This window comes from Trichosurus vulpecula, chromosome 2 (genome assembly GCF_011100635.1).
Source record: "Trichosurus vulpecula isolate mTriVul1 chromosome 2, mTriVul1.pri, whole genome shotgun sequence".
NCBI classification, from domain to species: domain Eukaryota; kingdom Metazoa; phylum Chordata; class Mammalia; order Diprotodontia; family Phalangeridae; genus Trichosurus; species Trichosurus vulpecula.
In genome coordinates, this window is record NC_050574.1 from 383,057,536 (window position 1) to 383,070,506 (window position 12,971).

A 12,971-nucleotide genomic window follows, 5' to 3' on the forward strand; every position below is an offset into this window, starting at 1 on the left:
GGAGAGATAGGGCACCCTCTTTTGGAGGTGCTAGATAAGATTTCACAGTTAAGTGACTTAGGGGACTTAGGGACTAGATAAATTTTCTTGAGAAAGAAGAGTGAATATCCAGTAGATTCAAAGCCATCATAGATTGTCAAGAAATGTTTGCTGCTCTATTGAGAGCAGGGATAGATTTTGGAAGTATAGATGGCATTCTAACTAATGAACTATACAAAATGTACCAAGAAAAGGGACTTAATAATAGAATAGAGAAGTAATAACTGCCGCTGAACCTTTGTATCCAAGTGTTTCACACCTTCAGGGAGACTAGGAAATAGGCCAAGCCTCAGCTCAGATTAAAGAAATACACAGATGGAATTACAGACCCTATATTAATCTGACTATATACTGAAAAAAAAATGGATCAAATACTGTAACTAGGACATCAACAGATGCTAGGGTGGAGTCCTCCCTTGTTTATGGAAACCCTAATAAGTTTAAACATGGAACTCTTATTACTATCACAGGACGGGGAGGGGCTGAAATATCAAACAGACAAGTCAAACTCATGATGAAGATTGGACAATTATCTAAGAAAGAATATACCGTGGTAATTGTACCCATTCCTGAATACAACATTGAAATAGATGTGTTGAAAGGTATGACCCTAAATTTACCTAAGGAGAGATACCAATTTGTAGTAAGGAAGATAGGAATTAGTACAGTTTTAGTGGGAAGAATAAAAATGGACCTAATCGCTTTACTTGAACCTCCTGAAGTAATTGCTTTAAAACAGTATCATGTGCCAAGTGGGCAAGATAAAATTACCAATACTATAAAGGAACATGTTGAGGCAGGAGTGTTAATCCCTACAACCACTGGATGGAATAATCCTGTCTGTCCAGTATGAAATCAGATGGGATTGATGGAGTGCTTGTGCTTGTAACCTAATTCTAACAGCCTCTGCTTGGGTGCCTGTGCTGAACCCCCATTCCAAAATCACATCTCTCCCTAGCTTCAAAACATTGGCCCTAGAAGTTTCTCTCTAGCTAAAGGGCAGCATTCCCCATCAATACACTTATCTCTGCTCCTTCCTCAGTAAACAGCTGTGCCTATCTATAGACTGATTCCTGGATACTAATAATTGACTGTACACTGAATCATGACCATATTTGCTACTTACTGACCTTTCTAATCTGTATCCTAGACTTAGTATTTTGTCTAATAAGACATTAGATAAGAAGCTACATAGAGATTGCTTGTTAGCCCCGAGCTCTAGTTAACTTAGTGACGTTTCACAGTCAAAACCACTCCTCCTAGTAGCCCCCCCCCCCAGGCTATTTCCCAGTGAACTCTGGGTGATACTCCTGTGCAGTAGATACAAAAAGTTCATGTTTCTTTAAGAACTAACCACTCCTTAACCATGCCTTAACCACTCCCTCATCCCACCACAAAACACCTACTTAACATGTTTCCCCCCTAAAACCTTTTATAAAAACTTCCCCTGCACCCCTGAAAGGTTGCAGTTTCCCTAAGAACTCTTGCCCTCTGTAAAGAATAATAAATCTTTGCCACCTTGACTTATAGAATGCTTGAGATCATGAATTCAATCCGGATGGCCCTGACCCTCTCCAGTACTCGGGTCCTTGAGGGGCATTCCCCCTCAACTGGGAACTCCAGTCCTGGGAACTTCAGTTTTGGGATCCCTGAATCCCTGGATTTTTTCCCCTCAACAGGATGTGGAGAATGACAGTGGGTTACAGACAATTGAATAAGGTGACTCCTCCCTTATATGCTGCTCTTCCAGATATTGTTACCTTAATAGAAAGGATCCAGAAATATGATGGGGCTTGGTACACAGTTATTGATTTAGCCATTGCTTTCTTTACAATCCTGATAGATTCTAAAGAATGGGACCAATTTGCTTTTACATGGCAGGGCCGACAATATACTTCTCAATGCTTGCCACAAGGATATCTGCATACCCCCATTATTTGTCATAGGATTGTGGCTGAACATTTGGATGAATTAAAGCTACCTGGTGTATGGCTTACCCACTACATAGATGATATTATGATACAAGGAAAAAATGTAAAAGAAGTAGAGAAGAGTTTGATGCTTTTAATTGAGCATATGAAGAGCAAAGCGTAGGAGATTAACCCTGGAAAGATTCAAGGGCCAGGAGGGCGGAGCCAAGAGTACAGCTGGAAAGCAGGGACTTCTGTGAGATCCCCACCAAGTCACTCCAAAAACCTATAACAAATGGTTCTGAACAAATTCGAGAATCGCAGAACCCACAGAATAGCAGAGGGAAGCAGGGATCCAGCCCAGGACAGCCTGGATGGTCACTGGGTGAGGTCTATCCCGCACGGAGCTGGGAGTGGAGGGGAGCAGAGCCCAGCATGGGTGGCAGCAGGACCAAGCAGACCCAGAGCTGGGCGGAACAGACCCTAGCATCCTGAATCAGTGAGCTGAAACAGTTACCACACTTCTCAACCCACAAACACCAAAGACAACAGAAAAGGCTAGTGGGAAAAGCTGCAGGGGACAGAGTGAAAGGAGTTTGAGGTTCAGCCACTGTCCCGGAGGTAGTGGAGGTGGTGCAGCTCTGAGGACTGAACTACAGCTACAGTTGCTTCTGGCCCCAGGCCCACCTGGTAGGAGGAATTAAGTGGCAGATCAGAGCAGGAGTGCAGAGCCTGCTTAAGATCTGAATCAGGTCCAGACTGGTGGTTCTTGGGGAAGGAGGAGTGCTGGTGTGGCAGAGCTGGCTGTATCGAAATAGCTCTGAAAACAGCAGTGCATCCCCTCAAGCTTGGAACAAAGTATACTCTACAAGCAGTCATACCATGACGAAAACCTCAAGGGTCAAATAAGTTGGCCGGGAACATGGCCAGGCAGCAAAAACGGACTCAGATTCAGTCTCACACTTTGGAATCTTTCTTTGGTGACAAAGAAGACCAAAACATAGAGCCAGAAGAAGTCAACAAAGTCAAACAGCCTACATCAAAAGCCTCCAAGAAAAACATGAACTGGTCTCGGGCCATGGAAGAGCTCAAAAAAGATTTGGAAAAGCAAGTTAGAGAAGTAGAGGAAAAAACTGGGAAGAGAAATAAGAATGATGCGAGAAAACCATGAAAAACAAGTCAATGACTTGCCAAAGAAGACCCAAAAAAATATGGAAAAAAATACTGAAGAAAACAACACCTTAAAAAATAGACTAACTCAGATGGCAAAAGAGCTCCAAAAAGCCAATGAGGAGAAGAATGCCTTGAAAGGCAGAATTAGCCAAATGGGAAAGGAGGTCCAAAAGACCACTCAAGAAAATGCTATCCTAAAAATTAGATTGGAGCAAGTGGAAGCTAGTGACTTTATGAGAAATCAAGATATTATAAAGCAGAACCAAAGGAATGAAAAAATGGAAGACAATGTGAAATATCTCACTGGGAAAAGCACTGACCTAGAAAATAGATCCAAGAGAGATAATTTAAAAATTATTGGACTACCTGAAAGCCATGACCAAAAAAAAAGAGCCTAGATATCATCTTTCAAGAAATTATCAAGGAGAACTGCCCTGATATTCTAGAGCCAGAGAGTAAAATAGAAGTTGAAAGAATCCACCGATTGCCTCCTCAAATACATCCCAAAAAGAAAACTCCTAGGAACATTGTCGCCAAAGGTCAAGGAGAAAATACTGCAAGCAGCCAGAAAGAAACAATTTGAGTATTGTGGAAACACAATCACAATAATACAAGATCCAGCAGCTTCTACATTAAGTTATCAAAGGGCTTGGAATACGATATTCCAGACGTCAATGGAGCTAGGATTAAAACCGAGAATCACCTACCCAGCAAAACTGAATATCATGTTCCAAGGCAAAATATGGATTTTCAATAAAATAGAGGACTTTCAAGCTTTCTCAGTGAAAAGACCAGAGCTGAATAGAAAATTTGACTTTCAAACACAAGAATCAAGAGAAGCATGAAAAGGTAGACAAGAAAAAGAAATCACAAGGGACTTACTCAAGTTGAACTGTTTTGTTTACATTCCTACATGGAAAGATGATGTGTATGATTCATGAGATCTCAGTATTAGGGTAGCTGAAGGGAGTATGCATATATGTGTGTGTGTGTGTGTGTGTGTGTGTGTGTGTGTGTATGTATATATGTGTGTATGTATGTATATATGTATATAGGCAGAGGGCACAGGGTGAGTTGAATATGAAGGGATGATATCTAAAAAAAATCAAATTAAGGAATGATAGAGGAATATATTGAGAGAGGGAAAAAGGGAGAGATAGAATGGAGTAAATTATCTTGCATAAAAGTGGCAAGAAAAAGCAGTTATGTAGGAAGGGAAGAGGGGGCAGGTGAGGGGGAATGAGTGAATCTTGCTCTCATCAGATTTGACCTGAGGAGGGAATAACATACATACTCAATTGGGTATCTTACCCCACAGGAAAGAAGGAGGAAGAAGATAAAAAAGGGGGGATGGTAGAAGGGAGGGCAGATGGGGGAGGAGGTAATCAAAGCCAAACACTTTTGAAAAGGGACAGGGTCAAGGGAGAAAATTCAATAAAAGGGGATAGGATAGGAAGGAGCAAAATATAGTTAATCTTTCACAACATGAGTATTTTGGAAGGGTTTTACATAATGATATGCATGTGGCCTATGTTGAATTGCTTGCCTTCTTAGGGCGGGTGGGTGGAAAGAGAAGAGGGGAGAGAATTTGGAACTCAAAGTTTTAAAAACAGATGTTCAAAAACAACAAAAAAAAGTTTTTGCATGCAACTAGGAAATAAGATACACAGGCAATGGGGCATAGAAATTTATCTTGCCCTACAAGAAAGGAAGGGAAAAGGGGATGGGGGGGAGTGGAGTGACAGAAGAGAGGGCTGACTGGGGAATGGGGCAGCCAGAATATACACATCTTGGAGTGGGGGAGGGTAGAAATGGGGAGAAAATTTGTAATTCAAACTCTTGTGAAAATCAATGCTGAAAACTGAATATATTAAATAAATTTAATAAATAAATTTAAACAAATTCAAAGGCCAGCTTAAACTGTAAAATTTTGGGGAATACAATGGAATAAGGGGCTATGAGAAATTCTCCTGCAAGCCCGACAAAAGGTGCAGAATTTTCCTATCTCTACCAATAAGAAAGAGGCCCCCAAATTTGTAGGATTATTTGGGTATTGGAGGCACCACATTCCACATCTTAGACAGAGTTTGAAACCCTTATATAAAGTCACTAGGAAAAACAATATGAATTTGACTGGGGACTTGAGCAGATTAAAGCTTTTGAAGAAGCCAAGGCTGCTATATAATTGACCTGAGATTTATGGCCTATGCAAAATGGCCCAGTAGAATTACAAGTGACTGTACAGCATGAATATGCAAACTGGAGTTTATGGCAGAAACAACAAAGCCGAAATGCACCCTTAGGATTTTGGTCTAGGAAACTTCCTTCATCTGGCGTTCAATATACCCCTTTTGAAAAGCAGTTGTTAGCTGCATGTTGGGCTTCTGTTTGTCTTTCATTTTTGAAGAGGACCATGACATCAGGGAAATGATGACATGACTTGCAGTTGACTTTGATTTGGGTGAAGGAGGGCTGTGCAAGGTCACCAGCCTCACTTTCTCCTCCAGAGGCATCTGGATCCAGTGACCTGATATTCATCAGGATGACTGGAGATGGCCCAGGATGCAATGGGAGACCCTGGCCCTTTTAGGCTCAGGCCTTTTCATGTACTCACTTAGAGTGGGGTAACACCTATTCCGTGAAGAGGCCTCTTTTAGAAGTGAATCAAGGGATGGCCCTTTTAATTAGAAAAAAGAAAAAAAATTAAGGGGGGAGGGGCAGACCCTCAGGATTGCTATTCCAGAGAGAAACAGTTACCATTGACATTCACTCTAAGCCAGGAGGGCCCAAAAGACAAGCCACTAAGTGGAGCTTGGGCAGGGACCTATTGTGGTCCATACTGTGAGCTTCAGAGTGAACTGAGTTTAAGATTTTGAGGAAAGAAGGAATCTATCCAGTAAACCCCAAGTTAAATGGGCAGCTTCTGGCCATCAAAATTTACCTTCCTTTGGAGAGGAGATGGAGAGGATGAGCTGAGTTACCCAACTAGCTGGGTATCCTTTCAGGCAGCTCAGTCTATTCACAGTTCATTTCCCTGATGTCATGGTCCGTCCTCGAAAACAAAGGACAAACCCAACCTGTGAGTAGACCAAGAAGCTGCCCACTTAACTTGGGGTTTACTGGACAGATTGCTTGCCTGCTTCCTTCCTCCCTCCTTCCTCCCTCTCTTTCACTCTCCCTCCCTCCAGGTGGCTCTGGAGAAGAAAGTGAGACTGTTGACCTTGCATAGCCCTCCCTCACTCAAATCAAAGTCAACTGCAAGTCATGTCATCATTTCCCTGATGTCATGGTCCTCTTTGAAAATGAAGGATATTGGGCTTTGGTAGAGACTGAAGAACTGACTCTGGGCCATGAAGTGATATTAAGGCCTGGAATCCCAATTATGATCTGAGTAATGAGTGCCCCAGCTTCCCACAAAATTGGACATGTGCAAAAAGCTAGTATAATTAAATGGAAATGGTATATTCAAAATAGATCTAAAATAGGCGAAAGGGGAGTTTCTGCTCTACATGAATCTATAGCAAACATAGACACTGAGGGAAATGATAAATCCCCTGAACCAAAGCAACAGTTCATACAGTCCTTGGTAAAATGGAATGAGGGATATGATGGATTAACTGAAGAACAAAAGAAACGTGCATAGTTTACTGATGGGACAACAAAATATTTGGGCCACAAAAGACATTGGAAAGCAGTAGCATATAACCCATGTACTAGGCAGACTTTGGAAAGTACTGGGATAGGTGGAAGTAGTCAGTACGCTGAACTTACCGCAGCGTATCAAGCTATCAAAACATAACAAGGAGGACAGTGTCATACATTCACTGAATCATGGGTGGTAGCTAATGGGTTAGCTACATGGATGCCCATGTGGAAAAATCAAAATTGGGAAATTCATGGTAAACAAGTCTGGGGCAAAGAATTAGGGGAAGATATACGGGACATGTTTTTGGTTACTAATTTGTCAGTTTTTCATGTAAGTGTTCATGCGGCCCTTACTACACCAGAACATCACTACAATGCCCATGCTGATTGACTAGCAAAGATTGCTACTCAACATATTGTCCCTACTCTGACACCAACTGATGACCCAGTACTAGCAAAATGGATCCACCAAATGGCCAGCCATTTAGGTGTCCAGGCCACACCAGTGGGCACAAGACCAAGGTATTAGGATCTCTCATTCATTGTTAAAACAAGTAGCAGAGAAATGCTATATATGTGAATTGGAAAAAGAATGAACTGTTCCTTGGGTAGTAACTGGAGAGAGAGCAAGAGGAAAAGTTCCAGCCCAAATTTAGCAGATAGATTATATTGGTCTCCTACCCCAAGATAAAGGATGCAAATTTATATGTACTTGTGTTGACACCTATTCAGGTGTACTAGTGGTTTGTCCTTAGAAGAATGCAACTCCGAAGAACACCTGTAAAACTCTAGATGTCATAAGTCTATATTATGGAACCCCAATGCAGATTCAAAGTGACAATGGGTCACATTTCACAGGTAATAAAATGAAGAGATATTGTATATTGAACAATATAGAATGGATATATCATATTCCATATTATTCACAAGCATCTGGGTTAATTGAAAGAATGAAGGGATTATTGAAAGAACAGTTAAGAAAGTTAAGTTCTAATAATTCTTATAAACGTTAGAAGGATAATTTGTTCACTGCTTACGTAATTTGAATAATAGACCATTAGGAGGAAGTACACTTCTAGCCAGAATGATGACCCCAAATCTGCAAATTAGAAAGCAGTAAATACATAAGATTCAAAATATTGAATATTCGACTGTGAGGGAAGATGTCCCAGTGCCGTATACGGGAACACCTGGTTCGGCAGGATATGATTTGCATTGTTTAGAGGACCTTTGGTTGCATAGAAAAGAAAAGTCTCTCCTGGAATATGTATGAGAATCCCTGAGAATCATTTTGGGTGGATATTACCTAAATCAGGATTAGCAGCTTGAGGAATACATGTGTTAGCTGGAGTAATAGATTCTAATTATCAAGGAGAAATTATTGTGATATTCCAAAATTTGAGTGAAGAACCTATACAGTTTTGTAAAATTGATAGAATAGTTCAAGTGATTATTATTCTCTGTGAAACAATACCCCTTGAGAAAACTGACCCTCCTTCCAAAATAACTCTCAAACTGAAGGGTTTGGTCCCACTGATAGAATAAAATTGTGAGCTAAAGTACAGGTAAAACAGAAGCCAGATGATGTTCCAAAGAAATTATAGCACGTGTGAAAGATAATACTGTAACTGTTGTTTATTTGGGAGAAGATGATTAGCAAACTGTACCCTTGACTCATGTATTCTACCATGAATGAGACTATGATAATTGGTTCATGGACTCCAAAAACATGGCTGACCCTATATCTACCCTATTTCTGGCTATTGTTTCCTTGTTTCTTTTTGGTTTTTTGTCTGTCGAGTTTGTTTGTTAGATTTGTTTCCTGCAGGCTTAGTACCCTCCACTTGCAGATTGCTTAAGCCGGATATCACCCCCTATCCATGACTGTGATGTGTCACCCCTGGACCTGGTGTTGACCAAGCTCTGGATGCTAGCTAAAGAACTGACCTCTCTAATAGGACTTTGACCTCTTGGAGCAGGGACAGCTCTACATCCAGTTTCAGCAGGAAGCAGCTATGGCGGACAAGATCTTTCTCCCTTGCCCCAAAATTTAGAGCCCCATTCATTTGAGTGTGGAATGATGATATTGCTTTATGTGCTTATTTTGTGTTATCCCTCTTATATTGCTGTGAAGTTATGTTGACACCAGTTGCCCCATTGATCTATGTAATGGATCAGAAAGATCTTGGGGCTGAAGGTAATGGTAATGTAAATTTGAAGATCTTCCCATCCATTAATAGGCCCATGTCACCTTCTTAAATCACATGGAAGCCTAAGTCACATGTGGTAGGAGGAGCTTGCTGAATGAATGGAACAGGAAAGAGTGGAGCAGGAAGGAAGCTAGTCAGAGCATTTAGAACTGGGAGTAGAGGACACAGACAAGGAGTCAGCTAGGGAATTGTGAGTGTTTATTTGTGGGAAGGCCCCATCATGGGGAATGGCTTTGGAATGGAGTGATTATTAACTTCTTTGCTGCTTGGATGAATTTGACTTACTGATTTGGGGACTGGGCTTTCTGGTATCTGAATAAATGTTTTGCTTCTGTCTTCTGTATGGAAAGTCTGTTAGTTTTGCGATTCAGAACTACACCAGCATACTCATAACAATAGCAACCATTTTGAATATTGCCTTGATGATACACCTCCTCAATTTACATCTCCCAGATTCCTTCGTCCTCTATTTCTTTCAACTCTATCCCATTCAATAAGGTAGACTTTCTCCTTGCAAAGGCAAACCCTTCTTTATATGTGTGATCCCATTCCATCTAATAGATTGCCTTATCAATCATCCCCACTCTCACTTATCTTCCATCTCTCCTATCTATTGGATGGTTCCCTGCTGCCTACAAACTTATCCATGTCACCCCCAACCTAAAAAAAACCCTCACTTCATTCATCCATCCCAGTTAGCTATCATTCCATACCTCTCCTACCTTTTTGGCTAAGCTTTTTTTTTTTTTTGGAGAGGGGAAGAAAGGGCAAATGGGGTTAAGTGACTTGTCCAAGGTCACACAGCTAGTAAGTGTGTCAAGTGTCTGAAACCAGATTTGAACTCAAGTCCTCCTGACTCCAGGGCTAGTGCTCTACTCACTGTGCCACCTAGCTACCCCTTGGCTAAGCTTCTCAAGAAGGCTGTTCAATAGGTTCCCCCACTTCCTCTCTTCTCACTACCTTATTCTTAACTCTACAGTCTGGCTTCCCACTTTATCATTCAACCAAAACTCCTTTCTTCAGAGTTACTAATGATCTCTTAATTGACAAATATAATGGCTTTTTCTCAATCCTCATTCCTCTTGATATCTTTAAAACCTTTGACACTCTTCATCACCTTCTTGATACGATCTTCTCTCTAGGTTTTTGTGACATTAATTTCTCCTGTATCTCCTCCTACCTTTTTTTTACCATTCCTTTGCTAGATCTTAATCCAGGTAATGCCTGCTAACCTGTGTGCCATGACCCACAATAATCTCATCAGCTCCCATTGATTTAATTATTTCTATGCTGATGATTCTTAAATCTACTTATCCAGCCCAAACTCTCTCTTGACCTCCAGTCTTGCATATCCAATTGCCTACTGTACTTATTGAATTGGATACTGTGTAGACATCTTAAACTTAGTAAGTCTAAAACTGCATTCATTATCTTTTCCCCAAAACCCTCCACTCTTCCTAATTTCCCTCTTTTGAGGGTACCACCATCTTTTCAGTCATCCAGGGTCACTGCTTAGATGTCATTGTCAGTGACTCGCTTTCTCTAACCCTCCCACATCCAATTTGCTCCCAATGCTTGTCAGTTTTATCTTCATAATAATATTGGTTTACGCCTCCTTTTCTTTAACACTGCCATAGGCCCTCATCACCTCATGCCTAGACATTGTAGTAGTCTCATGATTTGTCTCCCTGCCACAAACCTCTCCTCACTTAAGTTGATCCTCCACCCAGCAGCCAAAGTTCCTCACCACAGTTCTGACCATTTTAACCACTCTTCCTCCTTGTGCAAGAAAAATAATTGTATCTTTGATCTAGTGCTCCTGTTAGCAGACGTATCTCAGTAGAATGTAAGAAAAGGAAGCTGATGAAGTTAGTAAGAAATGATAATTGACTGCATACATTTTAACTAGGCATTTAGGAAAGTGATGTAAACATTCACAAATAGTTCAAAAAATCAAGGCTAAAAAACTTATGGAGAGTAGGAAAAATTGTGCAGTGATTCACACCAATTGTGCAGCATTTACAAATGTGTGTTTCTCACACAAATGACAGGAATCTAGGTGGCACAATATATGAAATGCTGAACTTTGAGTCAGAAAGACTGCTTAGCACCCAGATAGCAATTTGCCAGTTGGTATTTCCTTTATATCATTGATAATTGTCAACATAATATTAACAATAACACCATATTCTTCAATTTAGATTCTGATCTCCAGAAAAATTTTTATTTTGGTCTATATTCAGCCTACCTTTAGTTTCTAGAGAAAGATGTCCAAACTGACATAATCTTCCATCCCCTTAAACACAAGACAATTTCAGGTAATACTACAGGAATCTTGAACAAGGGAAAGATATCTTAAAACAGGGCTGTCCAAAATGCAGTGAGATTCATGCGGCCCACCTACAAGCATAGGAATTTACATAAATGCTTTAGTAAACAAAGCTGAGCTACTGCAGAGCTCTTACTAAAATAGCAAATCAAAATATATTGTCTATTGTTTCAATAAAAACCTAAGCTTGGGGGGTAGAGCCGAGACGGCAACTGGAAAGCAGGGACTTGCCTAAAGCTCTCCCCCAGGTCCCTCCAAACACCTATAAAAATGGCTCTGAACAAATTCTAGAACTGTAGAACCCACAAAATAGCAGAGGGAAGCAGGGCTCTGGCCCAGGACAGCCTGGATGGTCGCAGGGTAAGGTCTATCTCATGGGGCTGGGGAGCAGAGCAAAGCAGAGCCTAGCGTGGGCTGCGCCTGGACCAACCAGACCAGGAGCCGGGCAGAACACGCCCTAGCGCCCTGAATCAGTGAGCTGGGGCAGTTACCACACTTCTCAACTCACAAACATCAAAAACAACAGAGAAGGTTAGTGGAAAAAGCTGCTGCGGGGACAGAGTGAAAGGAGTTCGTGGTTCGGCCACCATCCTGGGGAGAGGGGAGGTGGTGCAGCTACAGAACTACAGCTGCAGTTGCTTCTGGCCTCAGGCCCACCTGGTGGGAGGAATTAAGTGGCGGATCTGAGTGGGAGTGCAGAGCCAGCTTAAATCTGAGTCCAGCTGTATTATGAGGGCAGAATTTATAATTTCAAAAAGAATCATATATATGTCTGAAAGGTTCAGAACCGCCAGATATAAGGAATTCTCAAAGTAGGAGGCAGAAGAATCAAAGCATATATTTAGGCTCCACAGTAACCAACCCACAAACCAGCATCCCCATTTTGATATTTTGATCAAAAGCTTCCAGGCCCAATAAGTTCGCCTCACAAGAGTAACCAGGAGGCCACAGAGAAGCATGATGGTATAAAGCAAAATCATATACATGCTTTCCCTCTATGGTAAAAAGATTACCCACTGGCCTCAAGTCCTTGTTCAGCACTCCTCAGTCCACATGTAGGTCAGCTCTGCTACCGGCAGCTCCTTCTTCAGCTTCGGCTGTAGCTGTCTCTGGCTCCAACGGAAGCTGTTTTTAACCATCCAGCTAGCAGCTTCTGCGAGGGTGTAAGGTATGCCGGGGAAAGCACAGGTTCTTTCGATCTGCTTAACCAAGGGAAGCAAGGTGAGGGGGTTGACCGGGAAAGCACGGGTTCTTTTGATCTGCTTTATCAAGGGAAGCAAGGTGAAGGGGCTGACAAGCTTACTCCAATTCAACATAGAGACAGCATTCAGTTAGTTCAGGGGAAAAAGCCAAACTATTCAAGGGCACTTGTTGACTAAGTGCTAAGGAGCTCATTTTTGGTTACCAACACACTGGCCCATGTTGGCGGTTCTTGGGGGTTGGGGGAGGAGTAGTGCTGGTGTGGCAGAGCTTGCTGTGTACCTCTGAAAACAACAACACAGCCCCTCAAGCTTGGGACAAAGTACTCTATACTCTACAAGCAGTCATACCCCGATGAAAAACTCAAGGGTCAAGTAAATTGGCTGGGAACATGGCCAGGAAGCGAAAACAGACTCAGATTCTTTCTTTGGTGACAAAGAAGACCAAAACATACAGCCAGAAGAA